This window comes from Podarcis cretensis (genome assembly GCF_951804945.1).
Source record: "Podarcis cretensis genome assembly, chromosome: 15".
Classification (NCBI taxonomy): domain Eukaryota; kingdom Metazoa; phylum Chordata; class Lepidosauria; order Squamata; family Lacertidae; genus Podarcis; species Podarcis cretensis.
Genome location: NC_137185.1, coordinates 18,359,700 through 18,379,539, shown reverse-complemented (window position 1 = coordinate 18,379,539; position 19,840 = coordinate 18,359,700). Strand labels below are relative to the sequence as shown.

Genomic DNA, 19,840 nt, shown 5'->3' with positions numbered 1-19,840 from the left:
TTCAACTAAGACTTGTTAAGCAGATCACACAACATTAATGATAAAAGTATGGTCTTTGTAAACAAGAGCCCCCAGCCCAAAGCTTGGATCAAATCCCTCCCCTCCACACACACAACTGTGATTGGTTTCAGAAGAGTTTAGTTTGGACATTTATTGGGGGGAAATGTAGTTAGGATGAGGCGAATGAGCAGCAGGAGGAAACGAGCTTGAAGCATTCCCCTCAAGAGTCCCAGAAAAACCAGGGCAGTGACCAAAATGGCCACCACAATCTCACATGATTTTGGGCCGTGATCTCATCCCCCCAAAAGTCCTGGGGGGCCATGATTTTGCTCAGGTCGTGTGATTCGCATGCGGCAGTGACCCCAAAAGATGGAATCCTGGCTTTGGGCCATGTTGTGTTGGAGGGTATTGCTTGAAGATGGAGCTGCTTCGTCTTGACTGGATATGTAGGCCTCTCTGCCTTCTGCAGTCCCACCAAAGGGTGGTAAAAGAACAGAAGGGTGTGCTGTGTGGAGAATTTAACATGCAGCATCTCTTTTATTTCTTTTTTTAAAAAGTTGTCTTTAGAAAAGACCCTGATGTTGGGAAAGATGGAGGGCACAAGGAGAAGGGGATGACAGAGGACGAGATGGTTGGACAGTATTCTCGAAGCTACCAGCATGAGTTTGACCAAACTGCGGGAGGCAGTGGAAGGCAGGAGGGCCTGGCGTGCTCTGGTCCATGGGGTCACGAAGAGTCGGACATGACTAAACAACTAAATGACTAAACGACTAAACGACAACAACAACATTAATGCACTGCTTCATAGCCAAAAATGGCTCCCAGAGAGACTTGAATTGCATATTTATTCAAAATGCAACCAAAGCTATTCAGTTTCATTAATTCAAACAAAAGTGATGAACTTGATCCAGGGATACCAGTTTTTCAAAATCTGATAGCCATTCACACTGCCAGCCCCTCCCACCTTCCTGCTGCCCCATAGTGTCCCCCAGGTGATCCCATTGCCCCACAGGGGACACTGCCCATCCACTTTAAGAGCCACTGGATTCGACCAGGGATAGGGAGCCAGACATTGCTGGTCTCCCATCTCCCATCAGCCTGAGGCAGTATGTCAAATGGTCGGGGCTGATGGGAACTGCAGTCCAACAACCACCCGAAAGCCTCCGTTTATCCTGGACCTCCGATGACCCGGCTCTCTGAGGACAATTCTGCGAGGAGCGAGTTGTGAGATAAAACAGTTTTTTTAAATAAATAAAAAATAAATAAAAGCAGCTCAAGGACCAGCAAGAAAGAGGAATGTATTTTTGGAAAGAAGGCGTGCCCGGCTTGCCAGGAAAAACGATATTGTCCTGGGGGACTAGCTGCCTTTTGTGTAATTAGCTCATTTCCCATCAGCACGAGAGCCAGCCCCAATGCAAACCAAGTGTTGAGCGAGGTGCCTGCCAAGGGCTGCAGAGAGTGCAGGCCGAGGAGGAAGAAAGGGGGCAGAGCTTGGCTCACCCCACCACCCTCCTTGTGGTCTTGCTGCCACCCCTCAGTGCCTTTCCGGGGCGCACGAGCCGCCTGAGGAAGAACCAGGCTAGCAGGTGCAGGAAACTGTTTATATGGGAGTTAGGAAAAGATGAGGTTCCTGGCAGGTCCACGCAGCCTTTAGGTTTGGCTCAGAGCTCAGCAGTGTAAACTGTGGGATTAGAGGAGGGAAAACCACACACACCCCTGAATGCCGCAGCGAAAAGTTTGTGACCTGAGGCAGGGCATTTGGTTTCGGGGTTTCCCCCCTCCTTCCTTTCCCCTCCTCTCTAATGGTGGGTGGTGAGTGCGAGGGAGGGGAGACCAATTCAGTGGAGGGAAGGGACAAGTGTGCACCACCTTCTGCCTCTGAGAAAGCAGGCAGCCTCCTAGGGAGGCCTGCAGAAGCGTCACCAAAAACCAGCAACATTATGAGGGACAAGAACAGGTCTCGGAAACCTGGCAAGCACAAACATGGACACAAGCTTCAGGTACCTAAGGAAGGGGCGGAGAAGCTTTCTCAGCTTGGGGGGCCGGATTGCTTTCTAGGCAAGCGCCTGAGGGCCATGTGGCAGTGGGGGGCAGGGCCAGGAGCAGAATCAACAAATCTCCCTCTGTTTTCCACCTAGGCAAGCAAGAAGCTTTATCAGAGTTCACTGAGACATTTTAGACAGGGCAAAACCGTCAAGGTTAGTGCAAAGCAGGTGAGAGGCATGGCACGGAGAGAAGGGGGTGTCACCAGAACCAGGCAGAGAGGTCTGGAGGGTTAGGTTCTTATGGATAATGCAAGGATTCAGGATCTGGAAGGTAAAAGTTAGGAGAAAGAAAGAAAGAAAGAAAGAAAGAAAGAAAGAAAGAAAGAAAGAAAGAAAGAAAGAAAGAAGAGGGGAAGGGAAGGCAGGAAGGAAGGCAGGAAGGCAGGAAGGAAAATAATGGATATCTGATTCTGAACTAGAGGCAAAAATGGGCTGGTGAAATATGCAATGCTGAGCAACCTTATAAATTTGTCGGTTTGAGGTGCCTTAAATTCATCTCTTAGGGTCACTATTTTGGGGGGTGGGATTCAATCATACCCTGACCAATTCAGGCTGCACAGTTAAAGCCACTCTGAAGCTGTTGCAAAACAAACCTGCTTCCCCAAAAAAAGATCAAACTTTTTTTCCCAGTAAGCAAAGTGACAGGGAAATGTTTGGGATGGAAAGTGTGGGATAAGAGCCTTTGTTTTTCTGCAAAGAAGTCTGGCCTCTCCGCAAACAAATCAGAATGAGGGCTCACTACACAGATTGCCTGGACTCGATTGTGATCCTGACCCAGTTATTTCACATTTTAGCTGGAAGCGGATACTGATCTACTGGCGAAGCTGCAAAAAGCTGCAGCTGTTTGTATGATTAAGTTCCATGTTTTGGAGTGAGCATTTTTATAGAGGCATTGGAAGAATCTGGGAGATTCACCAGAGAAGGTGGTGGCCACCCCTCCATTGGAGGTTTTTAAGCAGAGGCTGGGTGGCCAACTTTCAGGGGTGCTTTAGCAAGGATACAGGGGGTTGGACTAGATGACCCTTGGTGTCCCTTCCAACTCTACGGTTCTTTGATTCTTTGGTTCAAAGCACCAGATGCTTGTCTCATCCCTCTTTTTTAGCAGCCTTCACTGCATCTTGTGGTTGTGAATTCCATAAGCTGTTTAGGGTTGCCGTACGTCCAGAATTTCCCGGACGTAACTGGAATTTGGCCGCCATGAACAGAAGTTGTTGAAATGTCCAGGAAAATCTGGGTGTATGGCAACCCATGTCAGAAGTGTAGATTTAGGCAAACTTCCTTAAAATTAGCTGAACAACCTTTTTGTGTCCAGATTTTCACTTTTGGAAATATGGCAGCCCTATATTTATGCACCTTCTGTTGTCTGTCCTTAACACACTTTCTATCAGGATCTTTGGGTGACCCCTTAGCTACATGGACATCTTTAGCAATGCCCCCAAAAGTTCTTCCATAGCACTTTTCCGCTACCCAAGGCCTTTCAGACTACAACTCCTATCATTCCTGAGAATTGGCCATTCTGGCAGGAACTGATATAAGTTGCAGTCCAAAAAAAATTGAAAGGGCATCAGGTGGGAGGAAAATCTGCCTGTGAGCCAGTGTGGTGTAGTGGTTAAGAGCGGTAGTCTGCTAATCTGGGGAACCGGGTTCGCGTCTCCGCTTCTCCACATGCAGCTGCTGGGTGACCTTGGGCCAGTCACACTTCTTTGAAGTCTCTCAGCCCCACTCACCTCACAGAGTGTTTGTTGTGGGGGAGGAAGGGAAAGGAGAATGTTAGCCGCTTTGAGACTCCTTAAAGGGAGTGAAAGGCGGGATATCAAATCCAAACTCTTCTTCTTCTTCTTATAATGTATCTAGTGGCTTGGGAGAGGGGAAACAGAGCTGAGTGACCTTCCTGTTTTGCCCTCCAACCTGCCGAGACATCTTGGGAACCCCCTCTGCCATTTTCTTTACAGGTTTTAAGGGAGAAGCACTCAAAGGCATTGGGAACAGGAAGCCAACCAGACATGGGGAACTTGCAGCCCTCCTGAGGTGCTTGGACTACAGTTCCCATCAGCATTGACCATAGCTGTCAACCTTCCCTTTTTTGCGGCCATTTCCCGCTGCTTCCCGCTGCTATCCCGGATTGTTAGATATCCCGTGGACTGTCCCCGGGACAGGTGAGGCTGCTGATCCCTTATTTTCAAATCTGAAAATTGACAGTTATGGCATTGACCATGGGTCATTCTAGCTCAGGCTGATGGGAGTCATTGTCTGAAGGCCACCTGGTTGGATAAGGCTGTCATTCTATCGCTTGCAAGACTTGATATACAGAAATGGACAGACCCATGTTTGGAATATTGTGTACAGTTCTGCTTATTATAAAGATATTGCAGTGTTGGAAAGGATTCAGAAAACAGCAAAACCAAAATTTGCAAATTCCCTGTGAGGAAAGATTGCAGCGTTCGGGACTTTTTAGTTTAGAGAAAAGGCAAGGAAGTGATGACGTGACAGGAATTTAAAAGTTTTGCATGGCATGGAGAAAGTGGAGAGAGAAAAGATTTTATTCCTCTCTCATAACATCCGAGCTCGTGGGCATCCAATGAAGCTGAAAGCTGGAAGATTCAGGACAGAGACAAGAAAGGACTTCTCCACACAGTACAGTACACAGTTCAACTGTGGAACTCGCTTCTGCAGGAGGCAGTGATGGCCACCAACCTAGATAGCTTTAAAAGAGCATTGGACAAATTCATGTGGGAGAGGGTTATCCGTGGCTAGCCTTGCTGGCTGCTTTCTGTGTCCATTGGCAGAGCTAGCATTGCTTCTGAATATCAGTTACTGGAAACAGCAGCAGAAGAGGGCTTGTGTGCCTGGGTCCTTCTTGTGGGTTTCCCAAAAGAGGCATCTAGTTGACTCCTGTGAGAATGGGACACTGGACTAGATGGGCCATTGAGCTGATCCTGCAGGCTCTTCTTATGTTCTTATGTTCACACACCAAGTGGGTTGCCCTAATTTGCCCTTTTCTCTCTGCTCATGAAGGTTTTGTTTTTTCCCTCGTCCTCCTCCCATAGCTGGTTATTTTTGTTGCTTTCATAGATTTCAATCTTGCACTGAGCTGACCTCTAGCTGTTCCCTTTTCTTCATCGTCATTATTATAGTTTGGTTTGCATTAGCTCTGCTTCGTTGTTTATGGATGTCCTCCGCTGCTACTTACCAGGGCTGGGACACTGTGGCTTTTGCAAGGAAATCTCTTCAGGAAGAACAACATGAGCGAAAGACAGAGCACAGGGTCTTCATGTTCTCTCTTATCGGGGCCCCAGCAGAATCTCAATGCTGTTGAAGCTCTGCAGATAATTTATAGCAAAATTACTCCCTATATCTCAAACAGGATTGTTAGGTAAGGGAACTGGGAGCAGCGACTTTGGTGAGCTTGGCTCAGTGGCGTAGCGTGGGTTGTCAGCACCCAGGGCAAGGCAAGTAATTTGCGCCCCTTAACCCATGGATTTGCACCCCCTAACCCATGGATTTGCGCCCCCTGACCCTAACCCCCAGATGTTGCGCCCGGTGCTCCCGGCCCCCCCTGCACCCCCCACGCTACGCCACTGGCTTGGCTGAAGCAGCCGCACAAATTCATTTAAAAATAATAGTTCCGTTCCATTTATCACCAAGTAATTATAGTTGGTTGCAAACGATGGGAGTTAGAGATATTCCAAACCATCACTACATCAAGTGTACATCTCTGTAATTTTCAGAGAGGTCTTATTTTCCTTGTGGAGAGGATTGTATGACTTCCATGATTTTACATGCAAGGAGACCCCTGACTGTGGGTATCTGCACACAAAGCAATGCCTTTCACAGTGGACACTCAGGCTGCAAACGTGATCCATGCAGGATGCATGTTTGCAACCCGCAGTGGCATGTCTGCACATGCGCGGGTTGCGATTTGGCGCTTCTGCGCATGCGCAACTTCCGAAACCCAGAAGTAACCCGTTCCGGTACTTCCGGGTTTTGGAGCATCCATAACCTGAAAAAACGCAACCTGAAGCAACCTGAAGTAACCTGAGGTATGACTGTACTGCTTTCACAATGAAGTAAGGTCAGCAGCCGGGAGGCGAAAGAACAAACTGGCTCAAGGAGGCTGACCTTGTTGCTAAAAGCACAAGATGCTTATTCCTTCAAGAACTCCGAGTCCCAGAGGTGTCTATTCCCTCTCTGGCATGTTGCAGCAACCACCCATTTGAAAGATGGTCAGATTAAAACGGAAAGCTTCAAAGATGCATCAAAGAGGCTTTGTGCAGGCAGGCCATCCTTCTACGTCAGTGGTGGTGAACCTATGGCACTCGTGCCAGGGAGGGCACTCAGAGCCCTCTCTGTGGGCACACACGCCATCGCCCCAGCACAGAGTTCTCCAGGCATTAATTGTTCAAAAGCATGCCAAATGCAAACTTTTACCTTTCAATAAAAAAAGTTTGTATCATTGAAAGCTCTGTTATTGTGTTTTTCTTTTAAGACAAAAGATGTTAATGTATGAGTTGTTTTTTCTAAACTAAAACCTCAGTATTCAGGTTAAATTGCCGTGTTGGCACTTTGCGATAAATCAGTGGGATTGGGATTGCAGTTTGGGCACTCAGTCTCTAAAAGGTTCGCAATCACTGTTCTAGGTCCACATTCTGTTGCCAAGAGAGGCTAGTCAGAGAGGCCTCCAGAGCCCACAAACTGGACAGGACACTGTAATGAGGAGGACTGCTGCATGCAGAAGGCCCTAAATTTGATCCCTGGCATCTCCAGTTAGAACTGGAGAAAACTTGAACAGAATGGCCTTAGTTTCTTATCATGCCATGAGCCATTTGAAAATCAAACCTTGCTCGTCAAGCCAGGCAGCAGAGCGGGACCATAGCTCAGTAGCAGAGGAGATGCTTTGAATGCAGAAGGTCTCCAGGCTCAATTCCCAGCATCTCCAGGTAACCCTGCATGAAACCCTAAAGAGCCACTTTTAGTTGGTGCAGACAATGCTGACTGAGAAGGACCAATGGTCTGGCTAGGTATAAAGCAGCTTCCCATGACCCTCCTTGGTTGTTTGCCTGGATAGTTGGAGGTCCAGTTCCTCTCAATAAGGCAGCACAGTCCTATGCATCTCTCTGCAGCCGTTAAGCCCCAAGAAGTTCAGTGGGCTTAATCCCAAGTCACTGCATGTGGAACTGACATTTTAGCCCACATTCACACCACACATTGAAAGCACTGTGATGCCAGCTTACACATTTATGGCTCCCCCCCCCCAAGGAATTCTGGGAGCTGTGGTTTGTTAAGGGTGGTGAGAGTTATGAGGAGGCTTTCCTATTCCCTTTGCAGGGACGCAATTCCCAGAGTTCCCTGGGGAAAGGGATGGATTGCTAAACCACTCTGGGAATTGCAGTGACTGGTCCAAGCTTCATGGCCAAGTGGAAATCTGAACCCTGGTCTCCTAGGTCCTAGATCGGTATACCCTTCAACATTTCTCCGATGGAAACAGAGACGTCCCATTCCATAATGATAATTTTACTTTTTATACCCCACACATCTTACTCGGTTGCCCCAGCCACTCTGGGCAGCTTCCAACATATACAACATAAAAAAAACTTCTCTATGCAGGATTGCCTTCAGACGGCTTGGGGGTTGGATAACTCCATACCCTGCAAGATTTCACCAATGAAAATAGGGGCGTCCGCGTCCTATGGAAAAGCAGGACATTCCAAGATCAAATCAGAAACCGGGACGGTTTCTCTAAATCAGGGACATCCCTGGATAATAGAGACACTTGGAAGGTCTGGACCATATTGGCTCTTGTCCATTAGGAAACAGGCATGGAACCATTCTATTTCACCCAGGAAATGACTTAAGTTGGCTGTTACTCAAGAGGAATTGGGCAAAGGGAAGGGGGAGAATGTGGTAAACTCTGTGGATGGTCAAAAGCTCTATTTTAAGAGACTGCCCTCGATCCTTGCTGCTTTGGGAACAACTGAGACCATTTTATAGTTTGTGGGAATTAAGTTAAATCCTTTGAGACAACCAAGCAGGATGCATTAGCCATTGTATGAGATAAGACCCTGGTTGGAAGCTTGTGAACATTTTTTCTCGTCTTTTTACAATGCCCTTGTGGGTTTTCTGTTACGTTCTGTGTTTTTGTTTTTTAAAAAATGAAGAAGAATTGGAACTCTTAAAAAAAAAAGTGAATGAATTATTGCTCTTCGATGTGGGCATGACTTGGCCCACACACCGACTGTCGTAAACATGCATGGCTGTGGTACGCTGTGACTTTTCTGTCTGGTGATGGAGAAGGTGAATTAAAGCCCACGCATCCCTTTTTGTCGTGATGACCTGTTTTGACTCTCCACTTTGTCTCACTGTATAATAGACTGCCTGCTGTTCTTTGCAGACAATGAATGATTGGCTTTGAGAAGAAGAAGAAGGGAGCTGGTAAAAGCTCCTTTTGACATAGCCTGGGGCCCTGAACCACCCATTCAAAATGCCTCTGACAATGAATTTAATTGTGTGCTTCAGATCATCCGTCCAGCAAGGCTGGAGGTCCAGGCAAGGATGAGCTCTTGGAGTCTTAATACAGAAGCAAGACAGGGGCTGCTTTCTCCTTGAGGGAGCAATCATTAACCGCCTTTGGTATTTCAGTTCAGATATTCAAAACTGGTTTGGGCTGGGTCTCGATAAAACGTCTTCACATTCTTAACTCCTCTCTCCATGAAATCTTTTGATTTCATACTCTCAAGAATGACTGGACCAGAGCTAAAACTGAAACAAAATTCTACTTGATTATTTGGGGGGAGGGGAGAGAAAATGCAGAATTTTGGCCTTGAGACCTGCCCTCAAAAGTCAAGCATGTGATCCTGGAGGTATTCTTTTTCATAATCTGGTTATTGTGTCGGCAGGTTTCAGGGGTTATAACTGATTGATTAATTGCCTTTTGGAAGACGACAAAGGCCAGAAAATCTAGGGCAAGAAAGGGGTTGGTGTCATGATTGAACAAGCGAGTCTTCATTTCTGACCGAGTTCAGCCACAAATGACATTTCTCCTTTCTGGAACTGTTCCAGATCAGCCCAGAGAAGCAAAAAAAAAAAGAGGGAAAGCCTCAAAATGGTCCAGGAAAGAGAAGGGAAGGGAATATACTGTATTTTTCGCCCCATAGGGTGCACTGGCCCATAGGGCGCACCTAGTATTTTGAGGGGGGGGAATAAAGAAAAAAATATATTTCCCCCCCCCCCCAGGTGCAGGACTGGGGCGGGGGAAGCCCGAGCTTCCCCCAACCCCAGCCCCCAGAACAGGCTGCTATCCGCAAGCCTTGGGAGCCCGGCGGGAAGTCGCACCAGTCTCCTCAGGCTTGCGGATATCTGCCCGAAGTCCAGGGTGCACTGCTCAGCGCACCCCAGGCTTCGGCATGCAGGCTGCTATCCGCAAGCCTGGGGAGACTGGCACGACTTCCCGCTGGTCTCCCCAGGCTTGCGGATATCTGCCCGAAGCCCGGGGCGCACTCCTGTGAATAAATAAATTTACAACCTACAGTTCAGACAATTATATACATAATAACTAATTATAAGTAGTAAACAACGTATTATTATTATTATTATTATTATTATTATTATTATTATTATTACACATATATCCCAGCTTTCCTTCTCTTCAAGGAGCTCATTGTGGCACCCATGATTCTCCCCTTCTTCATTTAATCCCCACAAACCTGTGGGGTGGGTTAGCCTGCGAGACAGTGACTGGCCCCTAGGGTGACCCAGTGAGCTTCATGGCTGAGTGGGGATTTGAACCCAGTTCTCCACAATGCTAATCCAAATCTCTAACCACTACACCCCACTGCTGATATGCCTAGAATAGGAGTGTGGAACCTCACAGGACTCTCTATGTGCCCTCAGGACTTAAGAGAGCCATGACCCTCCCCAGTTCCCATATTCCCTCCGCAGGCCCGTTTCTCACCCTCAAGTGCTTTTTCCTGACTAGAAGGCAACTTCGAAATGTGAATGGCTCTGGTTCTCACTTCGGCAGCACATACACTAAAATTGGAACGATACAGAGAGGATTAGCATGGCCCCTGCGCAAGGATGACACGCAAATTCGTGAAGCGTTCCATATTTTTAGGACAAGACCTGCCAAGGAAAATAAAGAACTTATTTATGTATGCAACAACAGCGGCAAGCGTCTTGATAGCACAAGGATGGAAGAATGAGGAAATCCCGACAAAAGAACAGTGGCAAGGGAAATTGATGAACTATGTAGAACTGGCTAAACTGACATACAAACTACGAGATAAGGACAACTGTGACTTCCAGGAAGAATGGGAACTTTTTACAAATTACTTTTTAAAAAAACAAAATAAATTGGACTCCTTGGCAGGTTTTGAATAAACATACACAAATTTATTGATTGTTAACATAGTAGACAGATAATATAAGGGTTTAGACAATTTCAAGGTATGCAGAGAAGAATATGTGCTGAGAAATCAGAGGGAGGAGCTGAGGGAAGACTCGGGGAGGGGAAGGCAGGAAGGTTCGATGGGGAGGTGGGGGGAAAAGGGGAGAATAATGAATATGATATATTTTGATATTTTGTTATGATGATATTGTTAATTTTTTTTAAAAAAAGGAAATGTGAATGGCTCTGGGGTTGCCTGGAAAAGAGGGGTGTTTGTGTATACAAAGGTAAAATAAAATCCATTGCTCTGCCCAGTTTGGTATCTGACCCTGCCCATCATTGACATGTGACCCTCCCCAAAAGGTTGCCCCCCCCCAAAGGACACACCTTTGTGCTGAAAAAAAGGTCTCCACCCTCCAACCTAGAATATCCTATCCTGCAAGCTGGGGTGGTCTATAAATAGGCAAAAGAAACAAACAAACCCTAAACCTCCACTAAGCATAGTACAAACCAATATCAATTACATTAAACATTAATTGTTTTTCACTACAAAACTCAAGCCCTCTACATTTCCCCATGAGAATGTCAATAATAAGCTTGCAACTTGCATGCATTCCACTTGCATTCAACTTGTGCACATTCAGCTTTACAGGTGTGATAAAAAATAAAAAGGGGGCAGAAAGGGGGCAGGGTTCTGGGGGGAAATGACATTAGCAATCCCACCTATCATCAAACCCAATGTGTTCTGACTATATGCTACTGTATTTATCGGATCTAATGTGCACCTGAATGTTTGAAACTTTGAAATCAAAAAAAGTATTTGGTGGCAAATGTCAATGCGCCATCAAATCTAATGCGCATCGTAATTTTTGCTATGTAATTTGGCCCAAAAATGTGTGCATTGTTTCTAGTAAATATGGTATCTTGGCTTTAGGCGTGATCCCTGGAACGTAACCCCCACATAAATTGTGGGATTGCTGTAATTGTGGATCCCTTTTTAGGTATGTAAAAATAGGCATATACACAATGGATAAGAAAATGTTGACTTCGTAGAACAGGGCCAAGAGACTGTGGTCCTCCAGATGTCAATGGACTACAACCCCCATCATCCATGTGGACTGTAGCTGGTGGGAGTTGGAGTACAACGCTTTAGATTCTACACTGCATACAGTGTTTATTCTGAAACCACCAAAGATCACATTATTTGGCATCCCAAGGAATCCATATCTTAATGGTGTTACTGATCATGAGCTCAGAAAGGTGGGAAACCTTCACCACAGCCCTGCAAGGTAGGTTAGGCTGAGAGAGAACATCTGGCCCAGAGGCATCCAGTGAGCTTCATGGCTGATGCAGAACTTTGTTCTCCCCAGCCAGAATCCAACATCCAAACAACTGCATTACCCCAGCCGTAAGTGTCTGTGCAAGGTTGTGATTTTGAAATGCCAGCCCAGTGATTAGTGTCCAATAGTGTTGGGGAAGAGGGCCCGGTATTCACCCTCTTCCCCAACACACACACACACACACACAGGGCCCTTCATTTTGCCTTACTTCTGCAAATCGCACATAATTTCAACCTTGCAGCCTCTCTCCTTTTAAGCAAAAACATCTGCCTAATGTATATAAATCCCTCACCCTGCAAAGTCCTGGCAATTGAGGCTCCCCCCACCCGCCCACCCCCATGTTTACTCACATCAGGCTTGTTCAAAGTCACCTTTGACAGTCGAACAAATGAATGCATTTTTCTCCCTTAGCGTTCAGGCAAATCTCACGTTTCCCCAAAGGAGACCTGGCACAGCCGATTTGAAGGTTGAGAAGCTAAAAGCCCGGTCAGCAGAGCAGGTTGACGATACCCGTTTTTGAATCAGATGAAGAGCAGGCGTTGACCTAAGCCCAGGCTAAAACCTGTAGTATTTCAGGTGAATTTTGGGGTGCTTGGTGGGGTGAACTTTGGGGAGGCAGGAGGAGAAATTCACTTACCACTTTCCCTCTGCCAGACGGCATCACCTGTTTTACAGGTTCACTAGTGGCTCCCATTCTCTTTCTTTCCCAATAATGTCCGTGTGAGCAAAACTACCTCATCACATACTGCAGGGAAGCTTTTTCTGCCTGGGGGCCATGTTTCCTTTTGGGCAACCTTGCAAGGGCCACATGTCAACAGTGGGTGGGGCCAGAAGCAAAATGGGGTGGAGCAACAAACCAAACCTTTGTTGAGCAGGCTAGTTTCTACATGCACTCATCTCTGACTTCCATCCAGACAAGGAAGAGGCATGATCAGAGCTCAGGCTTGTGGAAAAGAGATGTGGCCTAAGGACCAGACTGAGAATTCTGGAGGGCCACACTCAGTCCCCAGGTCTGATTTTAGGAACAAATGGCAGCCACCAGCAAGGATATAATTTCTTCCCCCAGAAGGCTCCAGTGAATCCTAAGAAACTTAGGTCTACAGGATCAGGGCAGAGATATAGCCACCAGCCCATTGTCCCTGACTTAGACACTGGCTCCTGGGGGGCTTGGCACTTCGGGCCCCCAATATATTTCTTCTGAGGGGGCCAGACCTTCTCAATGTCCAGAGGGAGTCACCAGGACATCGCACGACGTCAAGCAGGGCCCCCTCAATCAACTTGAGAAGCTGGCACATCTGGCCCCTGAACATCCCTGGATGCTGTTCAGTTCTCTGAGAGAAACTGAGGCACTGAATTGGAGGGGGTGCCACTGAAGTGAGAGGGGGGAAACCCTATCACCAGCACCATCTTGACTTGGCTAACATTTGAGAGGAACATCTAAAAAGAGAATGAGCTGTGTGAATGCATCTTTTGCCTAAAAACACTTAGGTTTGGCTCATACTTTGGTCAGCTCTGGGTATTTACCCTCCATTTTGCTTGCCAGAAAGCAAGGAGCCAAACCAGAGGTGGGAACACCTAAGGGACCAGCTGTAGGACCACCGAGAACACAGAGCTCAAGCTGGTCAGGCGAGGTGGTTAGTGATAGAAGCTGCCTTTCGAGGGCCTTGTTTGAGTTTCCATTTATTTACCTTTCCTGGAGTTAAGTTCTGGGCCAGAGCCATTCTCTGAACTTCTAATGAGAGGCAAGATTGGATCCAGAGATTAGGTTTCCTCAAAAGACAACCCACCTTTGGCAGGTCAAGCCTGTGCCAAGATTCAAAAGCTCAGCTGATGAGGTGAGGAAGTATTCGATTGAGCTGGGCTTCAAAAGCATGAATGAGAAACATCACTTTGAAGAGCATCTTGAAAGAGAAAGTGGCCTGCAAGTGCTACAGAAACACCTCCCCCCCCTCTCTTCCTGAACCTGGAGGGGATTCAGGTTACCCAAAGGAAGGAAGGAAGGAGACAACATCAAAAGGAAACCTTTGGACATCTTCATGTGTAAACTGGAGCCTGTAATGTTTTGATTCAGATCCATAGTGAGGCGCCTGACGTGTCATGAACTTCAGCCATAACCTGGGCTGAAAGCGATTGGGAGATTTTTTTGCTGCTCTCAGTGAAAATAAATTTCCTTTCTCACATTGTGTTATATGCAGGGAAGGTAATTGTAATCCCAAGGGATTTATTAATTACAACCCCCATCACAAAAGTAGTCTACATAGACTCACAAAGATTAGGAATAATAATAATAATAATAATAATAATAATAATAATAATAATAATAATATTATACAGGACTCTTTTTCAGCCGGAAATCACAGGAACTCAGTTCTGGCACCTCTTGGTTGGGCGCCATTGCCATTATAAGAGAACCAGCGAGGTATTCATGGTGACTTCCAGCACCTTTTTTTCTAGAAAAATAGTGCTTGATAGGGACGCGGGTGGTGCTGTGGGTTAAATCACAGAGCCTAGGACTTGCCAATCAGAAGGTCGGTGGTTCGAATCCCCGCAGTGGGGTGAGCTGTCTTCGCTTGGTCCCAGCTCCTGCCAACCTAGCAGTTCGAAAGTACCTCAAAGTGCAAGTAGATAAATAGGTACCACTCTGGCGGGAAGGTAAATGGCATTTCTGTGCACTGCTCTGGTTTGCCAGAAGCGGCTTAGTCATGCTGGCCACATGACCCGGAAGCTGTACGCCAGCTCCCTCGGCCTGAAAGTGAGATGAGCACCGCAACCCCAGAGTCGGTCACGACTGGACCTAATGGTCAGGGGTCCCTTTACCTTTACCTTAGTGCTAATACAGTATTACATTCATTCATTCATCCCCACCCCTTCACCCTAAAGTCCTGGGGTAGATTACAGCATTCAAACAAAATATAAAAACAATTGAAAACAACTAACACCAGAAGAGCCCTGCTGGATCGTTTCTTTGTGACTGCAATGGGAGCCCACTGTTTGAAAAGGAACTTGCAAAAAAAAAATGCCAGTGAGATCCCCATTCCAGAAATGCACATATCTGTCATTTTCCAAGCTTCGAAGCTTAGTTGTGTTGAACCTCTTTCCACTGCTGGGACTTGGATGTGCTTCCCCTCACCCCAACCCTCCTCCTTGCTTGTAGTCTAGGCCCCTGGCTGCCTTGCTATATAAGGCAATGAAAAACGAAACGGGAACTGCATTTTCACAAATAAACACACCAAATGATGGTTCTCAGGGAGCAAGATCACTGACCGGGGGGATGCTGACATTTCCCAGAATCCTTTGTGCCTGGAACTTGGACCGTTCTTCTGTGTCTGCTCTGTCTATTAGGAGAAGGTTTTCCGTTACTTCTTACCGCATGCTTAGGACTGGTCCAAGTGTGTACATAAGGGAGAAATGTTTGGTTTGGTGTCACTCAGAACCTTTTAACTTTTGGGGGAGCGGGGAGCTTCAAAAAAAAAAAAGCAGCTTTCGGAAAAATACTTTGATGTAAAAATAAATATCTTTATTTATTTTTTAAAAAAAAAATACCGTTGAAAACACAGCTTTCCCAAGGACTGGTAAATATAACCCATTCAGAGAATGCATTGCAACAAAATGTAGCGATGGTCATTAGCAAATACCCCTTTGAGAAATGGGATCCATGAAGGATAGCCTTCCATGGGTGATCAAAGTTTTTCTGCAGGGAGGCGGCTTTGGGCAAAATGTCCTCAGTGAGATCCCTTCCCTGCCCCCTGCCCCCACCTTAGCATGGACCCATATCCTTCTCAACACTGTCTCCATTACCCTGTCTGTCTGTCTGTCTCTCAGAGGAAGAGTAAGCCACGCAAGAGGCACCGTATTTTTTGCTCTATAAGACTCACTTTTTCCCTCCTAAAAAGTAAGGGGGGATGTGTCTGCGTCTTATGGAGCAAATGCAGGCTGCGCAGCTATCCCAGAAGCCAGAACAGCAAGAGGGATCGCTGCTTTCGCTGCGCAGCGATCCCTCTTGTTGTTCTGGCTTCTGAGATTCAGAATATTTTTTTTTTCTTGCTTTCCTCCTCCAAAAACTAGGTGCGTCTTATGGTCTGGTGCGTCTTATAGAGCGAAAAATACGGTACATGCTGCATTATTTCCTCACTCTTCTCACCAAATTTTGTAGTGCAAGGCCTCCAGCCGAGTAATGTGATCGCAAATGTATACACCAGGGCAAAGTACACCTAGAGATTGCCTGCGTTAGTGAAAACGGCATACAATTGCCTCATATACGAGAAAATTGCTTTGCAAAAATGCACATGTAAGTCAAGATTCCCTACAAAAATATGAATGTGAGTAGAAATGCCTGTTAAAAGACTGCTGAATTTTCATGAGGCCTTAAAAAAAGGAAACCACACACACAGACCGATGTGGAAATGTGGAGAGCTGAACTTAACATAGGAAAAAATGAGACAAAGAAGCCAAAACTGCCAAGTTCACGCATCCCTACTCATTGGCCGTTAACTTAGCTGTGTGTCCCTTCCGACTCTAGAATCCCAAGAGTCTATGAACTTAATTGAATTTGCTAGCATGAGGCCTGGTGATGGTCACTAGACAACAGGTTGAGTTGTATCACACCACTTCAACAGTCATGTCTTCCCCCAAAGAATCCTGGGAACTGTAGTTTGCTAAGGGTGATGAGGGTTCTCTCAGAGCTACATTTCCCTTAACAGACTACCAAAGGGGAAGCTATGGCTGTCCAAGTGGTATAAGAGTACTTTAAATGTATGGTGCGGACAGGACCATGGTTAGCATCGGGTCTTTCCTGGTCCTTGTTGGAGCTATGAAGAATTGACATTCTGTATGACCTTCTGTATTCAGGGACTTGGACTAGATGACTCTTAGTGGTCCCTCCCAATGCTACAATTCTAAGAGTGGCAGCCCCTACCACTTCAAGTCTTCACTTTCCAACAAAAATCCTATACAACTGATTTACACATTACCTTGCAACCATTCTGGCTTTACCCCTGAATGCGGCTGCAGCTAATTCCTGTTCTTTGATGGGCAAACCCATTCTATAACCCAAGGATGGGAGACCTGCACCCCCAAGCAACCACTTTCTGGACTCTCACCTCCCATCAGCCCTGACCAGCATTGCCAACAGTCAAGGAGGATGGGAGCTGTAATCCAACTTCTCCAGTGCCACAGATCCCCCCCCCCATGCCTGCCACAACCTAAACTGGAATTCGTATGGACTTCTTCGCAACTTTATGCATTTGAGGTGTAACAAACTGGTGAGTCAGACACTTGCTTGTCACCCTTTTAAAAGCGTAGAGTGGGAAGTCTCAAACAGCGCCTGAGATGATGGGAACCATCCACAGAGTGCTGAGGTTTGGGTGCATTTACAGAGTTAAAGTCAGCAAGGCCAATTTTTGTATTGTGACTCATGCAGAGTTTATTATTATTGTTGTTTATTTATTTAGGTCAGGTGGAGCGCTGAACAACAGCCAAAAAGACTGGATAGAAATTGCAAATCAGAATGGAAAAATAATTACATCTTGCATGATCCATAAAGTTACAGGAGAAGCCTCCTAGCTACCACTTCCTTTAAAGTCTTTTTTTATTATTTCCTTTTATTGTGAGGAGTATTTGTTTCCTGGCAGGGGATCAAGCTAGCCAGTTTCATCCTTCTGCAGAATTGTGCCGGATTTCCAATGAGAAGACACCCTGCCTCCCTTTTCCCAAACGGCTGAGTGTTTCACCCAAAAGGGAGGCTAGATTTCCTCCCAAATTACATTTCATTAATAACTGCCATTGTTATTGCAAACTGGGATTCCGCGAGGGATTATTTCTAAATCTGGAAAAGCAACATTTCAGAAGCAGTGGAAAATTTCCCCATTATCAGCCCTGAGGAGGTTCAGAGAGGAGAGATTAGCCTGAACAACACAGAGATCTTTTGCTCGGGAAAGAAAAATAGAGAATCGCTAGACTGGAGTTATGTGAAACGGGCCCTGGAGGGGACAAAAAGAAAACAGTTGCATCTGGTTGAAAGATCAACAACAGTCAGGTGTTTATCTTGTAGTCAGTCTTGATATACTTTCATGTGAATTCTTAAAAAGAAATCAGCTGAATCTTTTTCTCAACAAGCCATCATTGGACTAGCACATATTTACATCTAAATATGATGTGCATCAGTCTACAAGGCAGAACTCTTTCCTAAAGTTTGGAATCCAAGCAAAACACTGAAAAAAAGAGGAATGTGGGGGTGGGCAGGCCGCAGAATTACTGGGGGAAGGTATTGCTCTCATTGTTTTGCATGCAGGAGGTCCCAGATTCAGTCCCTGGCAGCTCCAGGTAGGACTGGGTGAAATCTCTCTCTGAAACCCTGAAGAGTCACCTCCAATAATGATGCCCAATTTTCAGCTAGATGGACCAACAAATAGACACAGTTGCTAGCTGACTGCTGGAGGGAGGAAACCCAAAAAAGTGTGCGGGAAGGCAATGGCGGAGCTTCATGCTCTGGCACCGGGGGGGCAGAGAGCAGGCGGGGGCAGGGCTGTTGCGTGTCCTGGGGACAGGGCACGCCGTCTGCAGTGGCATGGCGCCCAGCACGGGCAGGGGGGGGCAGCCACGATGACACCCTACTGGGATCGCGCTGCCGGGGGCAGTGCGCTCCCTCCACATTCCTCTTCCTCCACCAGTGTGGGAAGGAGGCATGGAGCGGAGGACTCTCCGAGGAGGCGCAGCTGAACAGGAGTGTTCCACGCTGCAACATTTTGTTGCTGGTTTCACTTGCGTCAATAACAACTCGTTTCAAGATGTAATCCCAAGCACTTCAGTAACATTTCAGTTCCAGTTTCTTGGCGGTGGGGGGGGGGGGGACATCAAGCTGAAAATGTTATAGGGTATCCAGCCAGCCAGCACTTTACTGGCACAGCCGAAATGTTATCCTCTTGGCCGGTTGCCAGATTTAGAGAATGGAAAGAATGGCTGCAATTTCAAGCCGGGCCATTCTTGAACATGTGCGCGCTACGCTCTAGCTGAGCATGCTTCTGCTCTGAGACATCGCCTGGGCTGAGGGGGATGCACAGTGCATTCATGTAACCCAATGGTTCCCAAATTAGCAGTACTGCCCCCTGGGAGGGCTGGGTTACCTAGGTGGACTCTTAAGAGGCAAGGGGGCAGCATGGGGGCACTGAAGATGCAAATGACAACCAGACCCTGAAAAGTTGGTATCACTGCATCAAGTTCACCCATTTTAGTTTTAATTGGATTTTGAATAAATGTGCAAATAATTGTTACTGGTTCCTCACCCCACCCAAATAATTTTTATTGATTTTCATGTAAACACAAGAGCAATATATAACTACAATAACTTGTCCCATCTTATTCAGTTTCATATGCAGTACACAGTACACAAGAAATATATTTATTTATGCTTTATCAATTCAGCTACCCTCTCCGTTATTGGTTTTTCTGTTATTGGTGGAATAAAAGTACAGTGGTACCACAGGTTACAGATGCTTCAGGTTACAGAACCCAGAAATATTACCTCGGGTTAAGAACTTTGCTTCAGGATGAGAACAGAAATTGCACAGCGGTGTTGTGGCGGCAGTGGGAGGCCCCATTAGCTAAAGTGTGATACCTCAGGTTAAGAACAATTTCAGGTTAAGAACAGACCCCCAGAACGAATTAAGTTCTTAACCTGAGGTACCACTGTATCTTCTGTCTCGTTTCTAAAGGAAAAGACAGGAAGCCAAGTCTTGCCAAAAGTGTCTATCCTTCAATTACCCATCTGTGGCGAATAAGGCATTCCAATGGAGCCATATTCCAAATATTATTCAACCAGATTTCAATGGGGATTCCTATAGGTTGTTTCCAGTATTGGGCTATTGTTAATTGGGCTGCTGATAATAAAAGAAATACTAAATCTCTGCATTTAAGGTAATTGTTTAAATTTGAGTCTAATGATAACAAGGCAAGAGCCAAACTGGGATTGCTGTGGAACTTTAGAAATAATGTGAAACACCTTTTTCCCAAAAGGAGTATATTTTTACAGTTTTGAATCTTGCTGTGTTTTTTAGATTTAAAGAATCTTCTTTAAC

The 19,840-nt window shown here is 46.2% G+C and overlaps 1 long non-coding RNA gene across 1 annotated transcript in view; it reads left to right on the top strand.

Moving 5' to 3' along the window:
* Positions 1 to 574: 574 nt before the first annotated feature.
* The window catches only part of LOC307203680, a 398,536-nt gene continuing 379,270 nt past the window's right edge, over positions 575 to 19,840 (top strand). Inside the window, exon 1 of the long non-coding RNA XR_013833329.1 lies at positions 575 to 686. This is a non-coding gene — a long non-coding RNA (uncharacterized lncRNA). The remainder of the gene's footprint in view (positions 687 to 19,840) is intronic.